The 24,035-nt window shown below is 46.1% G+C and overlaps 1 long non-coding RNA gene across 1 annotated transcript; it reads right to left on the bottom strand.

Moving 5' to 3' along the window:
* Positions 1-480: 480 nt before the first annotated feature.
* On the bottom strand, positions 481-21,182 carry LOC148894531 (uncharacterized). Its single transcript, XR_016115897.1, has 3 exons — positions 21,065-21,182; positions 19,261-19,838; positions 481-518 (listed from the first exon to the last, which is right to left on the bottom strand). It is a non-coding gene; the product is annotated as an uncharacterized LOC148894531 (long non-coding RNA).
* Between the last annotated feature and the right edge of the window lie 2,853 nt (positions 21,183-24,035).

The raw sequence follows: 24,035 nt of genomic DNA, 5'->3' as shown, positions 1-24,035 counted from the left end.
CGGGGTAAAACAACAACTGTTTAGTAATGGGGTTCGATGAACTGCACGAATCAAACACCACTGTTCTCAATGTGTTTATGGGAAAATGAAGATTCACAATTACATCATGAACCAGTTTTTTTTTTTTTTTTTTTTTTTTTACTCTTCTTGATGACAATGTTGGTCTATCGTGCAGCTCAATAAATGGGGTACCCTTATACGGGCTGTTCGGTCCCGAAACTACTAATATCAGAGTTTGGTTCGCATTGCCAGCAGTAAGTCGGAATCGATTCCAGTGAGGGTTGGGCTGTGCCAAGACTGTTCTTTGTTGCCGATTCTTCTCATAACCTTTATCGAAAGAATTTCTTGGCGCAGCCGAAGCATTGAAGGGATCCGTTTTGGTGGCTTCAGGATAACTCCATTTCCCCATCACTATCTTCATGTTCTCTTTCTACAATACCTTGAGGTTTGGTGTCTGTGTCTGATCAACAATGAATCTCATCAAGATATTGAACTGCTGGTCAAATGGGAAAGATTTCCTGAAAAAAAAGAAAGGAATACAACTTCAATTTAATCGTGTCCACAGGGTGACAGCAACATCAAACTAATAATAATAATAATAATAATAATAATAATAATAATAATGGGAAAACATGAAAACTGCAGTAAAAATAACATTGGGCATAGTGACATTGTTGCGCTCTCCACTATAGTAAGGGAGATACGGTGTTGTGGGATCCAGAAAAAAACTACAAGACAAGCAATGTGATACGTCTTGACTCAACAGTGGTTTACTTCGAATGCCCCGATCTAATGCAAACGTATGTGCACAACAATTTCCGGTCCAACGATCTAAATCGGTCCGACACGAAACACTAACCGAAGCAGGCGTTCCATGTTTAAATAAACATTTTCGATATATATCATTTGTAAACCAATAGAACTACGCGAATGTAACCAAAATAGGAAATACGATAATTTACAACCTGTCACATACTCCCCCTCAAAATAGATGTTGTCCCCAACATATGTACTAGTAAATACATAAATGCGCTGGACGACGTGCCCAAAACAATGACGCACGGTATTATGAACTGCATCCAAATATGAACTATAATAATGAACAGTTTACAGACTGGAACTCTTTTCATACATTCTGTTTACATTATAACAATCAACAATTCACAGACTGGAACTCTTTTCATACATTCCGTTTTACTTATACAGGGCTCATCGGGGTCTTCTTGTTTCCATCTCACTGTTCTATTAAACAGAAGTGTCGATTAACCATTTCTGTAGTATGTCGTGGCATAATAGTGCGCCATACATCCAAGGCATTGTCTGTTCACCATGATATGGTACTGTCCCTACATTGTAACAAGATGGCAAACCAAGGCGATCATACGTGAATACCTTGGGTCTCCTGTGTTCTCGTCGTGGCCGTTGATTTCCCCCAATATCAGGATTACTGGGGGGTGGCTGGGGAAAAGGGGGACACACTGTCACAGGTGGATCATTTTCCGGACCAATGTTGCCCTCCTGAGATTGGTCAACTTCCGCAGCTCCCGGCTCTGTCCCCGGCAGTTCATTCCCCAGTTGATTGTCATCATGGTGGGTTGTCTCCACAAAGCTCACGTCCCGCGGTTCTGGTGAGTCTGGTCGGGTGCTCTGGCGATGCAACACTGGATAATACTCATCCTCCTCATCATCCTCTTCCGGATCCATTTCCGGTATCTTGTTCGGTCGTTGCCGAGTGGACTTTTCCTTGGACTGGGACTGTCGTGAAGTCTCTAATGGCAAATGATCACATGGCAGCAAGAGATTGCGGTGGAGTATCCTAGATCTGCCCTTCCCCCTCTCAGGTTTCAGCTCATAAACTGGAATGTCTTGGCTGACTTGACGAACCACTGTATGAACAACATCCTCCCAGTGGTTTCTCAGTTTGCCTGAAACTCCGCGTGGGGTTAAGTTTCGAACCAGAACACGATCACCGGGCAACAGGGTAGAATACTTTAGTTTACTGTCATATAGTCTCTTACTCCTGGCAGCAGCTTTGTTGTTATTTTCTTGCGTGATCGCATACGCTTCCTCCATGCCCTGTTTCCACTTCTTCACATAGTCCTTCTGGTTGGTGTCACCCTGGTTAGAGTCTGGATTCAAACTAAACAACATATCAACTGGCAAACGTGGTGAACGTCCATAAGGTAAGTAAAAAGGTGAAAACCCTGTCACCTCACTTTTGGTACAGTTGTAAGCATAAACGAGTTTGTTTAGTGAGTCTTTCCAGTTACTCTTTTGTTTCTCTGTCAGTGTCTTTAACATCTGGATCAGTGTTCGATTAAATCGTTCAACCTGTCCATTTCCCTGTGGATGGTAGGGGGTTGTCCTTGAACCCGCAACCCCACAATATTCCTTCAGTTGAGCAAAAAGTTGATTTTCAAATTCACCACCCTGATCATGGTGAATTCGAAGGGGGAACCCAAACTTTAAAGCATAGTCATTAAAGATTTTGTTTACCACTGTTTTGCCAGATTTGGACGTTGTAGCATAAACTTGAGCGAAACGTGTAAAATGGTCTACTCGCACAAGCACGAATTCATAACCACCCTGACATTTGTCAAGATGCAAAAAGTCAACGGAGACAAGTTCAAAAGGCTGAGTAGTCACAATATTAGTGAGAGGGGCTCTGGTCTCACGGTTGGGCTTTTTGTGTTTTAGGCACACACACTCTCTCAGTACATAGTCCTCTATTTCTTTTTGCATAAAGGGCCAGTAAAAACGATCCCTTACAAGGGAAAGAGTCCTTTCTACACCATGGTGGCCCATTTCATCATGCAGCTCTTTTAACACTGTCACCTTGTGTTTTTCAGGAAGCAGTAGTTGGGTTCTGTTTGCCGTTTTTCTGTACAAAACACCTCTGTCATTAAAGTGTAGCTTGTCCCATTCCCTCACAAGACGAACAACTTGAGGACAATGCTTTCTTAGTTCAGTACCTAGCGGTTTCGTCTCCGCCAGTTTGTATCTAATAATATGTCCTATAATGGGGTCAGTCTCTTGATCTAGCTTGATCTGTCCAACAGTCAATGGGGCTATCGGTGTGTTTAGTGACACCTCAGCACACGTAGCTGAGATTCCCATAGACCAAGCGGCACTAGACTCGTTCTGTTGGTCAACCGCTTGTACGGCAGCACTCACAGCATCATATGACATTTCTTTTGTACATCCTTCCATATATGTTACCATATCAAGGGGCATCCTAGATAAACTGTCTGCATCAACATTTTCCTTACCGGGACGATATTTAACAGTAAAATTAAAATCAGAAAGTTCTGCGACCCACCTGCACCCAGTTGCATTTAACTTAGCAGTCGACAGTACATAAGTGAGTGGATTATTGTCACTATACACAGTGAAGAATGGTGCATAGTACAAATAATCACGAAACTTGTCTGTGATCGCCCACTTAAGCGCCAAAAATTCCAACTTGCCCGAGTGTAAGTTATAGTCCGAGAGCCATAGGCTATCACGCGAAGTTTGCCATTTTGTCTTTGGTACAACACAGCACCTAAACCCCGGTTAGAGGCATCTGTATGCAAAATGAAAGGATGCGCGAAGTCAGGAAAACCTAAAACTGGTGGTTGAACTAAACAGTCTATTAGCTGCTCTAACACTGACTGATGCTCATCACTCCACTCAATACGTGTGTTGGAAGACACACTGTTATGTCTCACTTTCCATTTTTTTCTTTGATGCTGCTGAGTCTCAACATTCAGAGGGGCTTTAAGCAAAGCATACAAGGGACTAGCGATACAAGACAAATCTTTGATGTATTGCCTATAATAGCTTAATAGACCCAAAATGGCTCGAAGCTCACCGACAGTGCCTGGCTGCTTGTTTTTCAGGGCACGCACTGCTGCTGTATCTGCCGGGTCCATTCGGCTCCCCTCAGCAGAGACAATCCTGCCGAGGTACCTCACTTCCGGCTTGGTGGATCTACCTGATATTGTGAAGGTGGAGTGAAGGCGACCTGTTCAGGGTAGTGGTCAGGCAGGCGTTCAGGTCCTCCGCTGGTGGGCTGAGAAGTGGCTGTTGGTTTCTGAATAGTCTCTTTGATCTGGGACACTTCTGCACGCAGCTCTTTTAACAGCATCATCTCTGACCTCATCTCTTTGATCTCTGAAAGGAGTTCATTCGGCACAGTAAAAGTATTCTGCTTTAAGACTGTCTTCTTCCCAATCGGGACTGGTGTGTCATCTAACTGGACAGTGTTCAGCGTTGTCACCCGTGCAGCAGCATTTTTCTTTTTTTCCTGTCGCTCTTTTTCATTTGCACATGCCATGTTTAATTTTTCTAACAGTACTTCATCTGATGTGGTGGTTAGCAGGAGGAAAGGTTGCATGTCACTCTTTACATTGTCACTCTGTAACCCCGTCAGAACTGTGTGCAGGAATAAACTCTGGACCAACGTGGGATCATACTTCACCCCTGATTCAGCCTCTTGAGATGCAAAAAGAATCCTTTGACGAAGATCCATCGCACGCAGTAGAAATTTCTGTGGGGACTCTTTATTAGTCTGCACTTCCGATGAGAGCTGCTTGTACAATTCAGTGGCTCCTCTCTCTTGATAGTGAGATCGGAGAATCCTTCGTAAAGAAGGTAGGGTGAGATTTTCTTTCCCTTCGAGGTAGCTTCTCAACTGCAGACCTGGTGTTATGGCACGAACCACTGCATCAATGATCTCATCCCCCTGGTAGCCTTGACTGAGCCCACTTTCTATCTGTCTGACCAAATTAGGAAATGTGAGTTTATCTTTTTGTCCGAGTTCACCTATTTGTCCAGATATTTTGAAATCTTTGCGCCAGGGGGCAGTGTCTGGGGGCACTATGCTTCTCTTTCACACTGCATCCCGACCTTTTTCACTTGGTTTGGCTATTCCGAGTTCAAAATCTTTTATACTTTCAATCATGTCTTTTACACGTAGCAAATCTGACATTCCTCCATCTTCTAGCTCTAATTCAGCTCTTTCAATGTAGGTTGACACAATATTAATTAGTTGGCCTCGAGTCTTTCCTGTAAGTTGCTCTCTTTCCAGTCCAGATATTTGGATTTCAGCACATAACTCTGACAACTGTTGAAAATTCAGTCCAAATAACTTGCCTTTGATGTCCAACTGTAATTCCTCTAACGCCATTTTCGAGAGGGTAGACGCAGTTCAGCTGGCCGGATTCACTTCAAAGTCTTCCAGTGCCCTCTAGTGGTGGCTGTACGCACAGAGATGCAACTAGAGCACATGTAGAAACAAACCAGTAAACGGCGACGCCACTCCGACTGGGTTGATTGGGGATATTCGGCGCGAGCTTCGACCCACGGCGAGTAGACAACACTCGAACGCAAATATCCCAGCGGTGCCTCCAAAATGTTGCGCTCTCCACTATAGTAAGGGAGATACGGTGTTGTGGGATCCAGAAAAAACCACAAGACAAGCAATGTGATACGTCTTGACTCAACAGTGGTTTACTTCAAATGCCCCGATCTAATGCAAACGTATGTGCACAACAATTTCCGGTCCAACGATCTAAATCGGTCCGACACGAAACACTAACCGAAGCAGGCGTTCCATGTTTAAATAAACATTTTCGATATATATCATTTGTAAACCAATAGAACTACGCGAATGTAACCAAAATAGAAAATACGATAATTTACAACCTGTCACAATTACACTTAGCAAATCAAATCCTGTGTGTTGAGGACCTCATTATGGTCAGCAACAAGCTCCTCGAAGTCATCTGCATCCACTTCGCGTCCCATGTTCTGTCCAATGGAAACAATGTCGTCCAAAACAACAGAGTCATGAGGATCAAATCCTTCAAAGTCCCTCTCAAGGATGCATGCGGGCCACAAATTCTTCCATGCTGCTTTCAAGGATCGAAGGGTAACATCATACCAAGCCTTTTCTATCAGCTGAACACAATGATACACATTGAAATGGACTCAGCATATCCGCTAAGCGGCTAAATCAGACAAACGCACACCTCATTCGTGTTTCTCAATGATCTGCTTCTTCTCCTTGACTGTTATTTTCTTCTGTGTCTTCTTAGGCTGAAAACGAGCCTCTGGTGTCTTTTTCGATCCCAAAAAAGCAAAAGTATCTATGAAAAAACTCCTTGGAGGCAATCGACGTGTGTCTCTCTCAGGATCGACGTGTGCATTCAGAGAAAGGGGTTTGGAAAGGCAGGCCGGCGACCTCTCTCTGTCTCTCCCTCTCACCCTCCCTCTCCCCCCCCCCCCCCTCTCTCTCTCTCTCTCGATGTGTGCATTCAGAGAAAGGGGGTGTGGAAAGGCAGGCCGGCTAGGGCCCTTTTCGCTCATGTGCTTTGGTGTTCTTCCGCGGAAGATTACTCCGCCAGCCATAGTGGGGGGTGTGTATCACGAAAAGTCGTGCGTAATCCAAGATTTAATTTTCATATATTTAACGTTCGTAAACCGAAAAGTTCGTAAGGCAAGGCATTCGTAAACCACGGCCCCAATATATATATATATATATATATATATATATATATATATATATATATATATATATATATATATAGTGATATCATGAGAGGCTAGCTCTCAGCGGGACGGGACAAGAAGTGCAATGGACGACAGGTTTGGATACAAACAAAAGGTTTTAATCAAGGGTTCCAGGGGGAATTCACAAGCAACAAAGGTTCGAATAGTGTCTCTTCCAATACTTGTCAAAATAAAGTCTCTTCTGATACTTAAATCCAAATAAAGTCTCTTCTGCTACTTAAATCCAAATAAAGTCTCTTCTGAGGTAAAACTGAAGACGGAGTTCTTTACAAGAGTCTCTAGGCCTCACCCCTCTTGACGTCCTCGTCATGTAGCCTAGCCACCTTAGCTAGGTTCAAATCCAGTGTCCAGTCGTGTGGTCCCAACTGGCAATGAGTTCCACGCAGCAATCAACTTCTCCACAGAGCACAGCAATCGAGCTTGTCTTTCCCCAAGCTGCACACTCAGAGGCTCTCTGCCTTAAGAGCCCTGCTTTCCAATCAAGTCCTGATCAGCCGCAGGTGTGTGTGTTTAATTGCTGCCTTCCACCAGGTGGGGCCAAGACTCTCTCTGGGTGGAGCCATCTTAGGGGGATGTATTTGCCCTCCAGAACACAGCCTCTCATGACATCACAATATATATATATATATATATATATATATATATATATATATATATATATATATATATATATATATATATATATATACACACAGTGGTACCTCGGTTTTCGAACGACTCACAGTTCGAACAAGAATCGGAGTTTGAACGCCGGTACGACGCGTGAGTGCATACGCGAGTGTGGGATGCTGAGTGGTGTACGGGTGTATCGCTCTGTTCGTGACCAACTGTGCTGCGTTTTGCTCTCACGTTTAATACAGGTGTACGAAGAGTTTTAGCTCCTAATCATCATGCCTCCAAAGAAAGTAAGTGCTGCTACAAGTGAAAAAAGAAAAGTAGTGCGTACAACTATTGCATTTAAGAAAGAAATAATCGCAAAATATGAAGGAGGTGTGCGAGTGTCTGATGTGGCTAGGGAATACAGCATGGCGAAATCTACGATCAGTACGATATTAAAGAATGGATGTGCAATCTAGTTATGTGGCTATGGGAGTGAGAGCAAGTGTCATTGGATAGATATTTTAATAGAAAAGAACATCCTGTAGCCGAGTCATCCGTAGCAAAGAGATTTGAACGTGTGAGCACCCCTCAGACAGAAGAGCTCCCCGAAGTTTTTATGGAAGGGGACTAAATTTCCTTCCTCCGTCCACCTGCACCTTCTGCTGACCACCACAAAGGTAAAAAATCCTATTCACAATTATTTTCTCTACGAATGTACAATTAGCCTGGGTTACATTTATGTTTGTTATTTGTGTCTTTGCCCTTTTGCGTAACACATTCTCAGATATACATTGCTTTTTATGTGTTGGTCAGCATTTTAATGTGCAATTTCATGCATAAAATAATGTATAAAATACTGTACTAAAAAGGTAAACATTCAGGGTGTTGGAACGGATTAAAACGATTTACATTATTTGTAATGGGAAAAATGGTTTTGGTGTTCAAACAAATCGGTTTTCGAACAGGGTTTTGGAACGGATTATGGTCGAGAACCGAGGTACCACTGTGTGTGTGTATATATATATATATATATATATATATATAGTCAACAAAAAAGTCCTCCAGTCGTTGTGGTCATGTTCCAGTCACGTTGGTGTGTGGAGGTGAGGATGGCGAGCTGCTGTTGCATGGTGCAGTTGAATCGTTTCATAAGTCCATCACTCTGTGGATGCAAAGGAGTGGTGCGTGCCTTCTGCATGTCAAGGCGTTCACACAGAGCAGCGAACACCCTGAACTCAAAATTTCTGCCTTGGTCACTGTGCAGTTCCAAAGACCATGCCCTCCAGTAGTGGATCAGCCACTGTTTCCGCCTCTTGGTCTGGCAGTGCGTATGCCTCAGGCCACTTGGTAAAATACTCCATCGCACACAGCACATCACGATTCCCTCTGTCTGTCACAGGGCCCATGATGTCCACAGCAACTCTCTCCATGGGTGCACCAACCCTCTGTTGCTGAAGTGGTGCATGTGATTGGGATTGAGGTCCTTTTGTAGGCCACGCACTCATTACAGAAGTCCTCTACGTCCCGTCGTTGCTGCCCCCAATAGAACCCTTGGCGTAGCCGTCGGAGGGTCTTTGTGTTGCCAAAATGTCCCAAGCCCGCGCCCCCATGACATGCTCTCAGCACCGTCTCTCTGAGAGCTCTTGGCATGACCACCTGCCATCTGTCTTCCCCGGTGGCACGTTCTTTCCAAGCTTGCTGCAGCACGCCGTCCCTGATGCGTAACACATCAAACTTGCTCCAAAGGCCTTTGGAAGCAACAGAGAGTCCCATCACGCCTTCCCAGGGCGGCCTCCTGCCACTCTGGAACCACTGCCGCATGAGTTTGAAATCGTAATCATCTTCTTGTTTTGAAGCCCACTCTGCAGTGTCCGCAGCCTCTAAGGTGCAGCATATCGGTACAACAGCAGCCGCTTCCCCGCAAAGCTCCAACTCTCTGGTATCTCGCCGGTCGCAATAGCTGCAGCCACTAATGGAACATGGCCGCCGGGAAAGGGCGTCTGCATTGGAATGCTGAGCCCCAGCCCGATGTACTACAGTGAAGTGGAGTGCTTGCAGCTCTTCGAGCCACCATGCTACTTGGCCTTCTGGTTCCCTGAACGGCATCAACCACTGCAGTGCGGCATGATCAGTTCTGATGGTGAAGGGCACACCACACAGGTAGTACTTAAAGGGGCATGTCACGAGAACAACTGCTTGTAACACAGTAGTGTTGTTCATTTTATTGAATGTGCAGCGGAGGCTACAACTCGGTCACCTTTCGGCCCCACCTGCAACAACACTGCCCCCATGCCGACATTGCTCACGTCCGTGTCCAGCAAAAAAGGCAGAACCGGATCTGGAGGGGTGAGGACGGGAGCGTTCATGAGGGCTCTTTTTAGGCTGGAGAATGCCTCCTGACAATCCGGCAGCCACACGAACAGTTTATTATCTTTCAGGAGGCGGAACAAGGGTGCTCCAATACAAGAAAATCCTTTCACAAACCGCCTGTAGTACGAGCCTAGACCCAAAAAGCTTTTTAACTGCTTCTGGTCCCTTGGTACTGGCCGGTCTTTGATTGTGCAGACTTTCTCCTCCAGTGTGCTGATGCCCTTAAAGTCCACTAGATGGCCCAAGAACTCCATCTTTTGCCGCATGAAGTGGCACTTATCAGGGTGCAGTTTCAGCCCAACTGCTGCAATCTTCCCAAGCACCAGCCTCAGAGATTCAATTGTCGCTTCAAAAGAATGACCATGGACGAGGACACCATCTTAATGCACCAGGCACTTTTGCCTCGGAATGTTTGTGAGTACTGTGTCCATCAAACACTCAAATGTCCCTGGTGCATAGTCCAAAACTCATGACCTTAAACTGCCAGGTGATGCAGAATGCAGTCTTGGGTCTGGACTCCGTGGTGAGAGGGACTTACCAGTAGCCACTGCGCAGGTCAAGTGATGAGAACCACGCAGAACCCGAGACCAGATACAAGGTCTCGTCTACCCGTGGTAGTGGGTAGCAGTCCTTTCTTGTGACCTTATTGTGTAGTCCACACAAAACTGCAATTTGGTGCTCTTTTTCTTGGGGACCATGACCACGCCAGACACCCACGGACTGTTGGAGAGCTTGATGATCTCTGCCTTGAGCACGGCTTGGTCTGCGGCCTCCTGCTGGTCCAGAGGCAGGCGTTGAGGACGAACCTTCACTGGTCGCGCGTCACCTGTGTCGATGTGGTGCTCGACCAAGTGAGTGAGGCCCACCTCATTCTCACTGAGAGCAAAAATGCCATTTAATTCCCACAGTAACTGCCATAACTGCTCCTGCTGCTCGACATCTAAGCCATCACAGTTCTTCTCCCAAATGGACCGGATAGCCCCGGGCCGGCTCTCTGCTAATTGACCCGGGGTCAACTTCACTGACATGGCTGGGTTGGATGTAGTCGGCCCACCGGTGGGTAGTCCATCACAGGGAAAGCGAACTCTGCCCGAACTACCGTCGAAAGCTGAGGAGTCCGCACTGCTGCTGTCTTGGTCAGGCTGGTTTGGGTCATCAGTACATCCGTGCTCTCTGCTGACGGTTCTGCCGTGTTGATGGCCACCTCTGGTGCACTCTGCCGAGACGCCGTGATCAGCTCCACATGCTGACTGCTCGGCAGGGTGAGCACTCCAGCCCCCAAGTCCACCACGCATTTTGCGGCTTTTAAAAAGTCCCGTCCCAAGACACAGGGGTCACCGCCGTCAGCTACCCAAGCTGAGTGGGTTGTCGACAAAACCCCCGGAGCGAAAACCAATATCGTGTGACCGTTTCGCCGGTCACTGTCCTCAGTTTTGTGAGGGTCGATTTTGAGACGGTTCCCGCTGGAACAACGTCAGGCCTCACAATTGTGGCTGAGGACCCAGTGTCCACCAAGGCTGTGCAGGAAATATCCCCATTTTGCATGTGAACATTGCTGGGGTCCCACACGTCTGTCCACCATCACTGGAGGGGTCCGCGTTGAGTGGGCTATGCAGACCCTTTCCCATTTCCTTGATGGTTCAATATCTTTGGGCAACGTCGCAGCAGATGACCTGGCTGGCCACACCCCCAGCAGACAGCAGGGCGAGCACATCGACCACTTCCTTCCTCCCGTTGTGCTGAGCGGGTATTTATTGCACACACCAGCTCATCCACCCACGCTGGCCGGCACTCCTCACCTCCTGACAACGAGGTCGCCAAAAAGGGGCAGGCTGCCATGGGTAGTACTCCTCTGGCTGCAATCTCCCTCTCCGTAGCAATAGCGAGTGCTTGTCCGAGCGCCGCTGGGTGGGCAAGCTGGACGTACAGGCGCAGTTCATCCGGTCTGAGTGCTTGGATATACTGGTCACGAATGAGTTCATCTTGGATGTCCTTTGGCATCCCAGCATATGCCCGCCGGCCGAGGCTCTTGATCTCATGGGCAAGGCAACGCAGCGGCGCCCCGGGATGTCGATCACGCTGTAGCTCACAGCGCAAGGAGTCCGTCAAAAATAAACTCCCCGAAACGCCTCTGTAAGGTTCTCACCAGCACGCTGTAATTGAGTCTCTCTCCTGGGCTCAGCAGCAGCAGACAGGAAGGAGCCTCGTCGGTTAGTGAAAGTGCCAACTGTGCCACTTTCACCTTGTCCAGCCAGTCCGCCGCGTCTGCCACCAATTCAAACTGGGCCCAATAAGCCTCCCAACTTCCTTTCCCAGAGAAAGGGGGCCAAGCCACCCCCAGGGCGGCGCCATTAATGTTTATGTCACCCCCCGTGGCGCCGTAATGACGGGCTCGCGCTCATTTTGGCATGGATTACCGGCATAATCAGTGTAAAGATGACCGCGCTCTGTGCCAGCTGACACTGGCATATCAATCACGCATGGCACGGCTTCCTCCTTTCCATTTAAAGCGGCCAAGCCGCTGTGCCGTGATATGCACAATGGAGTGTGAGGAGTCATCTGTTATTGTTGTGTTTCGTTGCCTGGCACTGGGATGAAATGGCCAACTGCAGTGATTTTTCAGAGAAAGAGGCTTGACGAAAAGGAAGTCCTACCGCTGGCCACCAGTGCAAACAGAGCATTCCAAGTGAAGTTGCGAGCAGCGTGGAAGCAATGTATCACAGAAGGTGAACACAGCTTTACAGAGACTTAAGGCAGCACAAGGCGAATTCTGCTACAATGTGTGAATGGATCAGGGTAACGTGTCTGTTTGTACAGGTATCCAGGCTTTCGAAAAACCCGGCATAATTTCTGAGGAGCCACAGAGCAACAAGACTTCTCTCTAACAATGATGAAAGAGAACCTGACTTGTTTGATGGTGAACTCTCCCAGCTGCTCATTTTGGATGTTGATGATTGAACACTCAAATTGTCCCTCAGTGTGAGCATAAGTGGTTGATCGTCTCTCTATGTGCCTTACAATTGGCTGGCAACCGGTGCAGGGTATCACACGCCTACTCCCTGATTGGGTTGGATTGGATTTGCCTTTATTAGTCTCGCAGTGGAGAAATTTACATTTCACAGCAGCAAAGTTGTGAAAGAAATGAAAGTAGAAAAGCAAAACATAGGAGCTGCTTGAAGTCAAAAGAACAAAAAAAAAAAAAAAAACAAATAACATGACAACACAAAGACACAGAGAGACATTCATTCTTAAGCACTTTCTGTACCCTCTGTGTTACATAAAGCAGTTCCAGATGAAAGAGGAGAGGATCAAAGAGTCTCTTCACCAGTGGATCAGGGACATCATGGTGGAATGTGCACGTCGACTACAAGCTAAATGTTTAAAGCAAACACGCAGCTGTAGCATCCACTGACGAAAAGAGATCGTCTCACATCTCCTGTCCCCCATAAATCAGCTTCAATTCCATCCCGCGACAGTTGCATATACGCATCGGCGCTCTGCGCTGACACTCCTTCCTTCTTATCACGGGCTCCTCAAGCCATGTATCCATCCAGCCGCAGGCTGTCCAACAGCACTGACCTTCCACTGAACAAAGCGGGGCTGTGAAATACGCTGCCCATTACAGGCGCAAAAAAACACAATGGCCCCAGAGCTGTCCAGCGATGACAGTCTAGATGGCGCCCCCCTGTGTGGCTGCCTCCACAGCAGCTCCTTCCCTTTCTTGTCTACTTTTTCATTTTTTTACTTTTCCGTTTTTGATTTGTCTAATTTCGTTCCCTAAACCTACAGAGAGGAGATGGCATCTTCTCTTTTGCTCATCGCCGTTATTTTTTACTTTTTCACCGCTCCTGTTAACGGGGAATCCACTCGCACGCGGAATCCCATTGTTTACAGTCAAGACCAGCTACTAGCATGGCGGGCTAATAGCGGACTAGCGGCCGCCGCACCATACATCCCCGATGAACTGAAGAGGAGGAAACGAGGATGTCGGGCCGGTAAAGATCGCCGCAAAAGAACGAGGAAATACCGACACGTTCTCCTGTGAGATCGCTCCCGAATAAAATGGACGAGCTGGCGGCGCTAACGCGGCACCAGAGGGAGTACCGGGAAGCCAGCTTGCTACTCGTCACGGAGACATTGCTATCGGCAATGACTCCGGACGCCCACGCAGAGTTGGAGGGCTTCCAACTCGTACGAGCGGACAGAAATGAAGGCAGCGGTAAGCAGAAAGGAGGGGGGATTGCCGTATTTGTGAATGACAAATGGTGCAACCCTGGACACATCACGGTGAAGGAAAAACTCTGCACTCGCGACATCGAGCTGCTAGCCGTTAGCCTCCGGCCACATTACCTGCCACGGGAATTCTCACACGTCATAGCCGTGACGACATACATTACCCCTACGGCAAATGGCGGCGCTGCCTCCGATGCCCTCATGACTGTTGTAAACAAGCTGCAAACCCAGTCCCCCAACGCCTTGTTCATCATCTCGGGGGACTTCAATCACGTTTCCCTGAAATCCTCCCTCCCAACATTCACACAGTATGTAACTTGTGCCACCAGAGACAATAACATATTGGACCTATTTTTTTCAAACGCCAAGGATGCATTCAATCCCTCCCCCCTCCCCCTTCTCGGAAGAGCAGACCACAATATGGTTTATCTCCAGCCTGTGTACAAACCCCTTGTCCAGAGGCAACCAGCTGTGACCCGCACGATCAGAAGATGGTCCACAGAAACTGAAGAAGCTCTGCGGGACTGTTTTGACTCAACCAGGTGGGAGCTCTTTACTGAGATTCATGGGGAGGACATTGACTCACTCACCAACACCATCACAGACTACATTAACTTTTGTGAACAAAACATCGTACCCACCAGGACTGTGCGGTGTTTTGCCAACAACAAATCATGGATTAATCCCGACATAAAAGTCCTCCTGAAGGAGACGTCTGTGTAAGCTCTCAGTCGTACAGGAGTGGTCCATCGATGAGAAGGTTTCTTCAGCCGTCATCTGTACAAATGATCTTCTTCTCCTGAAGGAGAAGAAAAGGGCTTTTGTGTCGGGCAACAGAGAGGAACTGAAGGCCGTGCAGATCCAACTGAGGAGGAAGATCAGAGAGGGGAAGAAGGCCTACAGGATGAAAATGGAGGAGCAGCTGCAAGCCAGCAATGTCGCTGGTGTCTGGAAGGGCCTGAAAAACATCTCAGGCCACAAAAGCCCAGTGACATTGAACGAAAAAGACAAGGACTGGGCAGATGAACTCAACCGCTTTTTCAATCGGTTTGACAAGACGCCAGCCGCCCCCGGCCCACCGTCAACTTCACCTGTAGCTGCTCCTGCACCAACTCTCACTGTGGCCTTACCCTCCCTGCCCCCTCTCACGACCAGCTTTCCACAACCAACATCTGCCCTCCCAACCGTTGCCACACCCTCAGCCGCCAGTCTGCCTCTTGGTTCCTGCCACAACTGCGCAGGTGAGGAACCAACTGAGGAGGATGCAGGTGAGGAAGGCAGCAGGTCCGGATGATATCAGTTCCCGACTCCTCAAGACCTGCTCCGACCAGCTGTGTGTCATTGTCCATCACCTGTTCACCCTGAGCCTGAAGCTGGGCAGAGTTCCACAGCTGTGGAAAACGTCATGCCTGGTCCCAGTGCCCAAGATTGCCAACCCAAAAGAGCTCAACAGCTACAGACCGGTGGCGCTGACGTCTCACCTGATGAAGACGCTGGAGAGACTCGTCCTCGCCCACCTGTGACCGCTGGCAAGCTCATCGCTGGACCCGCTACAGTTTGCCTACCAGCCCAGCATCGGTGTGGAGGATGCCATCATCTACCTCCTCCATACGGCGTTGCTGCACCCGGAGAATGCTGGGAGCATGGTGAGGATCACGTTCTTTGATTTCTCCAGTGCCTTCAACAGCATCCAGCCAAATCTACTGGGGGACAAGCTGCGACATGCCGGAGTCGACCATCACCTCATATCCTGGATTACAGATTACCTCGCAAACAGGCCACAGTACGTGAGGGTAAGAACTGTGAGTCGGGCAGGCTTCTCTGCAGCACCGGAGCGCCGCAGGGAACAGTCCTGGCTCCATTCCTCTTCACCCTCTACACCTCGGACTTCAACTACAACACCCCAACCTGCCACCTTCAGAAGTTCTCTGATGACTCAGCTATTGTCGGCCTCATTACAGAGGGAGACGATAGGGAGTACAGGGGACTGACAAAGGACTTTGTGGACTGGTGCCAGCAGAATCACCTCCAGATCAACACGGGGAAAACCAAGGAGCTGGTGGTGGACTTCTGCAGGAAACAATCCTCACCTGCACCATTGAACATCCAGGGTTCGGACATTGAGAGGGTGACCTCCTACAAGTACCTGGGTGTTACTCTCAACAATAAACTGGACTGGTCAACAAACACGGATGCCCTAATCAAAAAGGGACCGAGTCGCCTCTTCCTACTCAGGAAACTGAGGTCTTTTGGAGTTCAGGGGTCACTCCTAAAGACTTTCTATGACTCTATGGTGGCATCAGACATCCACTATGGCATTGTCTGCTGGTCAGGCAGCATCACCACCCGGGACAGAAAAAGACTGGAGTGCCTTGTCAAGCGGGCCAGTTCTGTTGTGGGCTGCTCGCTGGACTCTCTGGAGGAGGTGGGCAACAGACGGACGCTAGCTAAACTAAAAGCTATGATGGACAGCCCCTCCCACCCCTCCTGCCCACCCTGACAGCACTGGGTAGCTCCTTTAGCCAGAGACTATTACACCCGCGCTGCAAGAAGGAGAGGTACCGCCGCTCCTTCCTACCGACTGCTGTCAGGCTTCACAATTCTCAACGATCACATGTGAAAAAAGAAAAAAAAATGGACACTTGTAAATATGGGTTGTTGCAATATATCAAAATGCATTCTTGATTCTGCACTATGTACAGTTTTTCTTATGGAACGGTTTTGCACATTTACATCTGCACAGTATACAGTTGACACTTTATTTTGTTATGCTTAGAATATCTTGTTTTCTATCCTTTCACCCCCAACCCTACCCCATCCCTTTTCAATTGCTGCTGTGGACTGCAAATTTCCCCATTGTGGGACGAATAAAGGTATTCTGATTCTGAATGGCACCGACATTCCTCCCTTTCAAAAACAGTACTGGCATATTCATGCTGACGAACAGATGCAACCGCTCAGCACAGTCTCCTCCTTGATTAATGTTGTGGTCAAAAATGCTGAAAAACAATCCGTATCCTTTCCACACGACGCACAACAACACAAAGTGACAAAAGAAAACACAAAAACAAGACAAAAACAACAAAAAAAAAGCAAGGCTCATCAGAGCACTTGCTGACGGCTGCCTACTCGGGCGCCATCTTGGACTCCTTTGATGACGGCTGAATATAGTGACCAACACCCCCACGATCCTTCTGAAGATAGGAAAATGAATGATGAGGACTGTGATGAATTTATGCATTAATATTGATCCAAAAATAATGTTAGTAGTGTTAATCATATTTCAAAAAAGTACCGTAGTTTTGCTCCTGCTGCCTTTCAAGAACACATGCATGCTAGCTACCATATTGTTTTAACTAGCGTTTGTTTTATCATCCCTGTGTCCAATAACACAAAGTATGTTATGTATGTGTTAAATACAAAAATTATATATTTTACCTCCATCCTCTTGGCCCCCATGGAAAACATGATACAAATGCAGTGCATTCGTCCTGAATGCATTTCAGTGGTCATCAATAATATGCAAGTGTTTGCTACTTGAGCCTCGCCACATATAAGGCTTGACTGACTGTGTATCCAATACACAGTATGTTACGGACCGCTTTATCCTCACGAGGGTCACTGGAGCCGATCCCAGCCGTCTTCGGGCACTACGCAGGAGACACCCTGAATCGGTTGCCGGCCAGCTGCATGGCACAGAGAAACGAACAACCATCCGCACTTCCACTCAAATATCAGGACAATTTAGAGTGTTCAATCAGCCTGCCATGCATGTTTTTGGAATGTGGGAGGAAACCGGAGGAGCCGGAAAAAAAAACGACACAGGTCCGAAGACAACATGCAAACTCCACAGAGGGTAACCAGACCGGTGACTGAACCCACAACCTCTGCACTGTGAAGTTGACGTGTTAACCATTTGACTACTGGGCCGCCCAGTGGTCAATCAATAAAATTTTTATTGTAAATATTAACAGTTAATGTTGCTAAAGAAAAAAATCACAGAGCTTTTCTCCCAACTGCCCAACCCTACCTTATAGACAACTTTTCCTTTTTTCACTGGCCCCACCTCCAGAGTTACTCAATCAATCACAAATCACAGACAATTGGGTCTTCTAAACCATCCGTGTAACACAAATGTTTGCTACAAGACATTACTACGAAGAACTACATTGTTTTTTTCTGTGTATTCCAGTTTCCTCTCAGATTCTCATGGCCGGCTTATTGAACACTCCAAATTCTCCTTCGGTGTGAGTAGTTGTTCATCGATACATATGCAATGTGTGTGGCAATGTGTGTCGCTGGCAACCGGTTCAGGGTGTCCCTTGGCTGTTGACGAAGACAGCTCGGATGGCTCCAGCGACCCATGTGAAGATGGACCTTGGATGGATGGATGGATGGATGGATTGATTGGATGTACCTTTATTCGTCTCGCAGTGGAGACATTTACAGTTCACAGCAACAAAGTTATGAAAGGAAGCGTAAAGGAAAGAAAGAAGTAGAAAACAAAATACAGGAGCTGCTGGGAAAGGCAGCCACTCTCACTGAGCCACCTTGAAGTAAAAAAAAAACAAACAAAAAAACTAAATAGCAAATAATATGACAACACAAAGACACATACACACACAAAATCATACATACATTCTTCAGCACTTGCTGTACCCTATTTGTGACATGAAGCCAGACAGTAGAAATTTCTCACTGAATATACATGGCAATTTTCTCCTGATCGAGAACCACTTAAGTTTGTTGACAACTTGCCATGAGTATGTGGGTGACTGAAATAATCTCAAGTAAAAAGTAATTGTAGCAAATTTGTTTGTTTGGATGGATGGATGGAAGGATGGATGGATGGATGGATGGATGGATGGATGGATGGATGGATGGATGGATGGATGGGCGGACCTGGGAGGATGGGGTTGGATGGACGGATGGATGATTCACCCTACTGAAATAACAAATTTGCTGAAATTATTTCTGGGAGGAATCCTCTTTGTTTCAATCTTTCCAGGATACTAGTTTAGTTTTAGTGTTTTTTTTTTTTGGGGGGGGGGGGGCATTTCCAAATATACACTAGTGAGAGTAATTCAAAAAAGAACAGCATCCAAAAAAGTTACACGTCATTTTATTTTTAGATAAGCAATGCATAAATATATAGCCAAAATGGAATGAATGAAATGAAATGAATGAATACAAAAAATAAGAATTACGCTGATGAGCTATTTTTAGAGCCGGCCTATGTTCTACTAATGTGATCCCTCGGGCTACCTTGTGTCTGAGGACACCACATTCCATATGCTTCCATTGTAGAACCCTGATTCTGATGTGACACTGAGAGCTATCTGATTCTATCTCCCCAGCCTCCTTCATGCTGCCATGAACAGCCCAAATGTGGCAATTGAGAGGCAACAAATTTGAACATCACATAGTCACTTTTTCCATGCAGTCTAAACACAGTTTGAAAGAACCCAAGCCGCAACTCATCGCCCCATCAATGGAGTTTACCTTGAAGTTGCTAGAATTGACTCAGGAGCTGGCGATGCCATCAACCATCTTATCAAGAGCAGTCTGATCATGTTCAAGGTCATGAGACTTGTCTTTATCCAAGATGTAGTCGATGATCTCTTGTCCAACCTGAAGACGACGGCCCACATCTTTTTGCAGGAGCTGGGCTAGGCAGCTCTCCATGTTGGACTCCATCAACCCAGCCTTGAAGTATCACCTTCTCTGCCTTTGTCAGTCTTCAGAGATAAAAGGTTGCCAGAGGTCCTGAGAGGTAAAAGCTTGGCTGGTAGTTTGGAGCCCAGGAAAACAATTATCCAAAAGCGCTGTTGTTCTTGTGGAAACTAAGCACACCAGCAGGCTAGTGGCTTTGCCCTCAGGACTGATGGAGCCTTGGGAATGGCAGCAATGCACCATGTGTGGCTGGGTAGCAACTGAAGAAAGTAAAGCCTCTAACTTGGGGTTTTACTTAGAGCCAAAGCATGGTTTGGAAATGTGTTTTAGAGGAGCGGCAATCAAAGCAGCAAAAGGAGAAGGATGGAGGGCAGATTACATCTCAACGTGTTTTCCTGGGATCTGGCCTAGAAAGCCATGGAAAAGCAGAAAACAAATTAGAGAAAAAAACATTGAAAATAAATTCTCATCATGAGTTAGATGCCTTCTACACGTGTTCCCCTTCCTGTGATGGCTTCACATGCTCAGCTGCTGCCATGGAAACACAAGAGAGCTGCGATGGCTAAAACGTTCAAGTTCAAATGAATATGAACACAAGACTAAAACAAACTGTCACTCCCCACTCACTCACTCACTCACTCACTCAACTCATTCACTTTTGCCCTCCGTGTACACATGTCAGACACCTTTCTTTGTATTGTCTTAAGATGATCAAATTGGCTAAATCTTATCAATTAATATATTTTTCAAATACGTACAGTATTAAGCAAATGTTAAAGAAATGAATAGCAGGTCATTTTCAGATCTACGTTTTATAACGTTATTTCACATGCAACTATATCACTGCGGGTGCAGCTTCAGAGTGAATTCAGTACACATTCCTTACTGCCGTTAATTTACAAACACCACAATTCGAGAGCTTTCGATATGCATAGATAAACTCCTACAATACAATACACGATTAAGTGTCACCGCGAGTTTAGAACGGGTAAAAAAAGTCAATATTACATCAGAGTTGGACTATACCAACTCTATTAATTATTAAATCCGGGGAAATGTCAAGTCCCACGCAGCACAATAAATGTCTTACAAAATTACGAGACAACGTGAATATCGTGCCCTTGCCTTTGTCAGTGTTTGACATTTGTGTGTTGCCACCCAACTTGTGTGCGTTTGTATGGTGTTAGCTCAGGTCCTGCTAGCCCGCAAACAGATGATCACATAAATTCACCACTCCCAAGCCCGGATAACTACAGAGGGTTGTGTCAGGAAGGGCATCCGACATAAAAGCGTGGCCAAAACTAACATGCGGATCGAACATCTAAAGATGGAGGACACTGGTTTGATGTGGCGACCCCTTTAATGGAAAAGCCGAAAGGAAAACAACTTAAGAAGGGTCTACTTGCATCAAAATCACCACTAACAATTCTCGAGGCATACCGCTCCCAGTAAGAAACGGCTGGCGAGTTTATCTTTGCAAGACTGACTGTGTGTGAGGAATTAAAAACACCAAGGCTTGTCTTCTCGATAAGCGCTCTCTTTCAATGATACGTCAGCGCCCAGGGACAGCACAAAGAAGCAAATATTTCAAGAAATCAAGCGAGAGGTGTGGACTAACTACTCAAATTCCTACCACGATCTGTTTGAAGGCTGCGTTTGGTCTCGGCAAATGAGCATCTTTGGTTGTTTTCGTCTGAGGCCTAGAAATGGTCTTTTTCTCAGTCTCCATTCGGAATGCTGCCTGCAGCACAAGAATTGGATTGTCGCGCGCATGCGCAAAGGGTAGAAAGATGATTTTTGAAAATGTCGCATGGCCAAGCGGAACCGACTGAGTTTTTTTTTTAATTCAAATGGCATGCAAACATACAAAGCAACAGAAACAAACAAACAACACTGCAAACAAATCACAACAAAGGTAAACAAAACCATTGGTTTTGAATAGCTCGTGGAGCTTTTAGAAGTAAATCTGAGGTGTGTCTCAGCAAAACTTTCTGCATACTTAATATTTTCCAAATAGTTGGCAACATACATTAGGTGACATACTCGCATAATTGCGTAAGAGACAGTAACATACATTAGGTGACATAATCGCGTAAGAGACAGTAGCTGATCGCACAGGAAATAGAAGTTCCTGACAGCCAACATCACTTTTTGTGTTTCTTGACTGACATCAGAAAAAGGTTTTATAGCATCTACAATAGCCAAAACACGCAGTATAATAAAACACCAATAAAAATGACTTCACGTCACGCCAAGACATCTTACATTGCTGGAGAATCCAAACAATTGCTTCAGATTCGGAGAATATGCTTTCTTGTTACACATCCATTCATGATTGGAATACAGAAGAGAAAGAGTAAAGCATACATGTTTGCAATCAATTAAAGATTTACTGTATACTGTATCCTATGGAGCCTGGGGGCCCTCTACTGGCGGCTTCAGGATGCAACACGGTTCTCAGACAAAAAGCTGTTGTTACGTCACAGCTGCGCGCTGGCATTCTATTCAGGCACTCTCTCGAACTGTCACGTAAGTTATGTAAACGTTGCAGTTTTGGTTTTTCATCCATGTACAGTATTTAATTGTGTTGCATCCAGATATCTTCATTGCTTGCAACAATCACTGTTTTTCATATGATTGTACATGCTGGCGTTCGTGGCTTCGTGTGAATAGAACTTGACGATTTAGCATTGGTTGGTTACATTTTTGAAAGGAAATAGTCATTAAAAAGTGTAAAGACGTTTTTATTTTATGCACAACTTTATTTTTCACTTCACTACTGTACAAAAAAACATGTTAGATACGCAATCCATGAACCCAATGATGAAATTACATGCCATAACAAAGATGCCCCACTTACGCACCCCCCCCCCCCAGGATCGGTTATATCGATATTTTTTTCGACTCCTGAGAATATCGATATAATGAGACTTTACTGTACATATATTTATATATATATACACACATATTACATACATATATATATATATACATACATACATACACATATATGTGTATATATATATATATATACACATATATATATACATATACATACATATATACATATACACATATATATACATATATATATATTATATTTATATATATTATATATATTTATAATTATATATATATATTCTTGATCCAAGATGGCGCCGCGGATGGCAGCCTCGGTGACAGGCTCCCTAGTATTGTTCCTGGTTTTGTCATTTTCATTTGTTTTTTGCGATCCTACGCGACTCAGTTACACGAGGGAAGAGTTACTGAGCATTGGGGAATCCACTCTTGGACTATTTTCACCGACACACATAAATCTACAAGGTTTTTCGGGGCTGCTTGCGAGCGGCGTAGCAGCTCTGTACGGAGCTTTGAGACGCCGACGTAGGAGGGGGAAGCGAGCCGGCGTTCTCGTCAAGCTTCGGCAGCGTGGATTTCGAACGCCGCTCCCATCGATCCACCTCGCTAATCTACGCTCACTACCAAACAAGATGGACGAACTTCTGCTTCTCACAAAGACCAATAAAATGTTTGCCCGCTCTGCTGCGCTGTGCTTCACTGAGACTTGGCTCAGTGACCGCCACCCGGATTCCGCACTACACCTACCCGGATTCCGTCTCCTTCGGGCCGACCGTGATACGGAGCAATTGGGGAAATCCAAAGGCGGTGGACTATGCTTCTACATCAACGAAGAATGGTGCACCGATGTCACGATGCTCGACGCACACTGCAGCCCTGGTTTGGAATCGCTGTCTCTCAACTGCAAGCCATTCTACTCGCCACGTGAGTTCGCTTCCTTTATTCTCGTTGCCGTGTACATCGCGCCACAAGCTAATGCTAACGCGTGTATACAAACGCTAGCGGACCATGTAAACCATCTCGAACTAAAATATCCAGAATCACCCCTGATCATTTTGGGCGATTTTAATCAAACACGTTTGAACCGTGAACTTCCCAAATATAAGCAGCATATTGACTGTTTCACCAGAGGAGAAAACATTCTAGATCATTGTTACACAGCACTCAAAGGCGCATACCGGTCTGTTGCGCATGCAGCATTGGGTCTTTCTGACCACTATTTAATCCACTTAATTCCCACATACAAACAGAAACTCAAATGTGTAAAACCGGTAGTCAAGACAGTTAAAACATGGACAGATGAATCAAAGTTATCGCTACAAGAATGCTTAGACTGCACTGATTGGAGTGTCTTTGAAACTTCAACGGGCACATTGGATGAATACACAGACACTGTAACATCATACATCAGTTTCTGTGAGGACATGTGTGTACCAACAAAGTCCTTCCGCTCATTCAACAACAACAAGCCATGGTTCACTCCCAAACTCAGGCAGCTGAGGAAAGAGAAAGAATCCGCATTTAAAAGCGGCGATCGAGCAGTTTACAAACTCGCCCGAAACAGGCTGACGAAGGAAATTAACATTGCAAAGAAAAGTTATGCGGAGAGGCTCAACAAACAGTTCTCCGCTAACGACTCTGCATCGGTGTGGAATGGCCTGAAAGCAATAACAAATTATCGTTTACCTTCCCCCCAAGCAGTGTACAACAATGGTATGGCTGATGAGTTAAATACATACTTTCGC

Source organism: Hippocampus bargibanti, linkage group LG08, assembly GCF_051943395.1.
Source record: "Hippocampus bargibanti isolate YZ-2025 linkage group LG08, ASM5194339v1, whole genome shotgun sequence".
In the NCBI taxonomy this organism is placed as follows: Eukaryota; Metazoa; Chordata; class Actinopteri; order Syngnathiformes; family Syngnathidae; genus Hippocampus; species Hippocampus bargibanti.
Note: the sequence above shows the minus strand (reverse complement) of the source record. Positions and strands in the feature narration are given on the sequence as shown.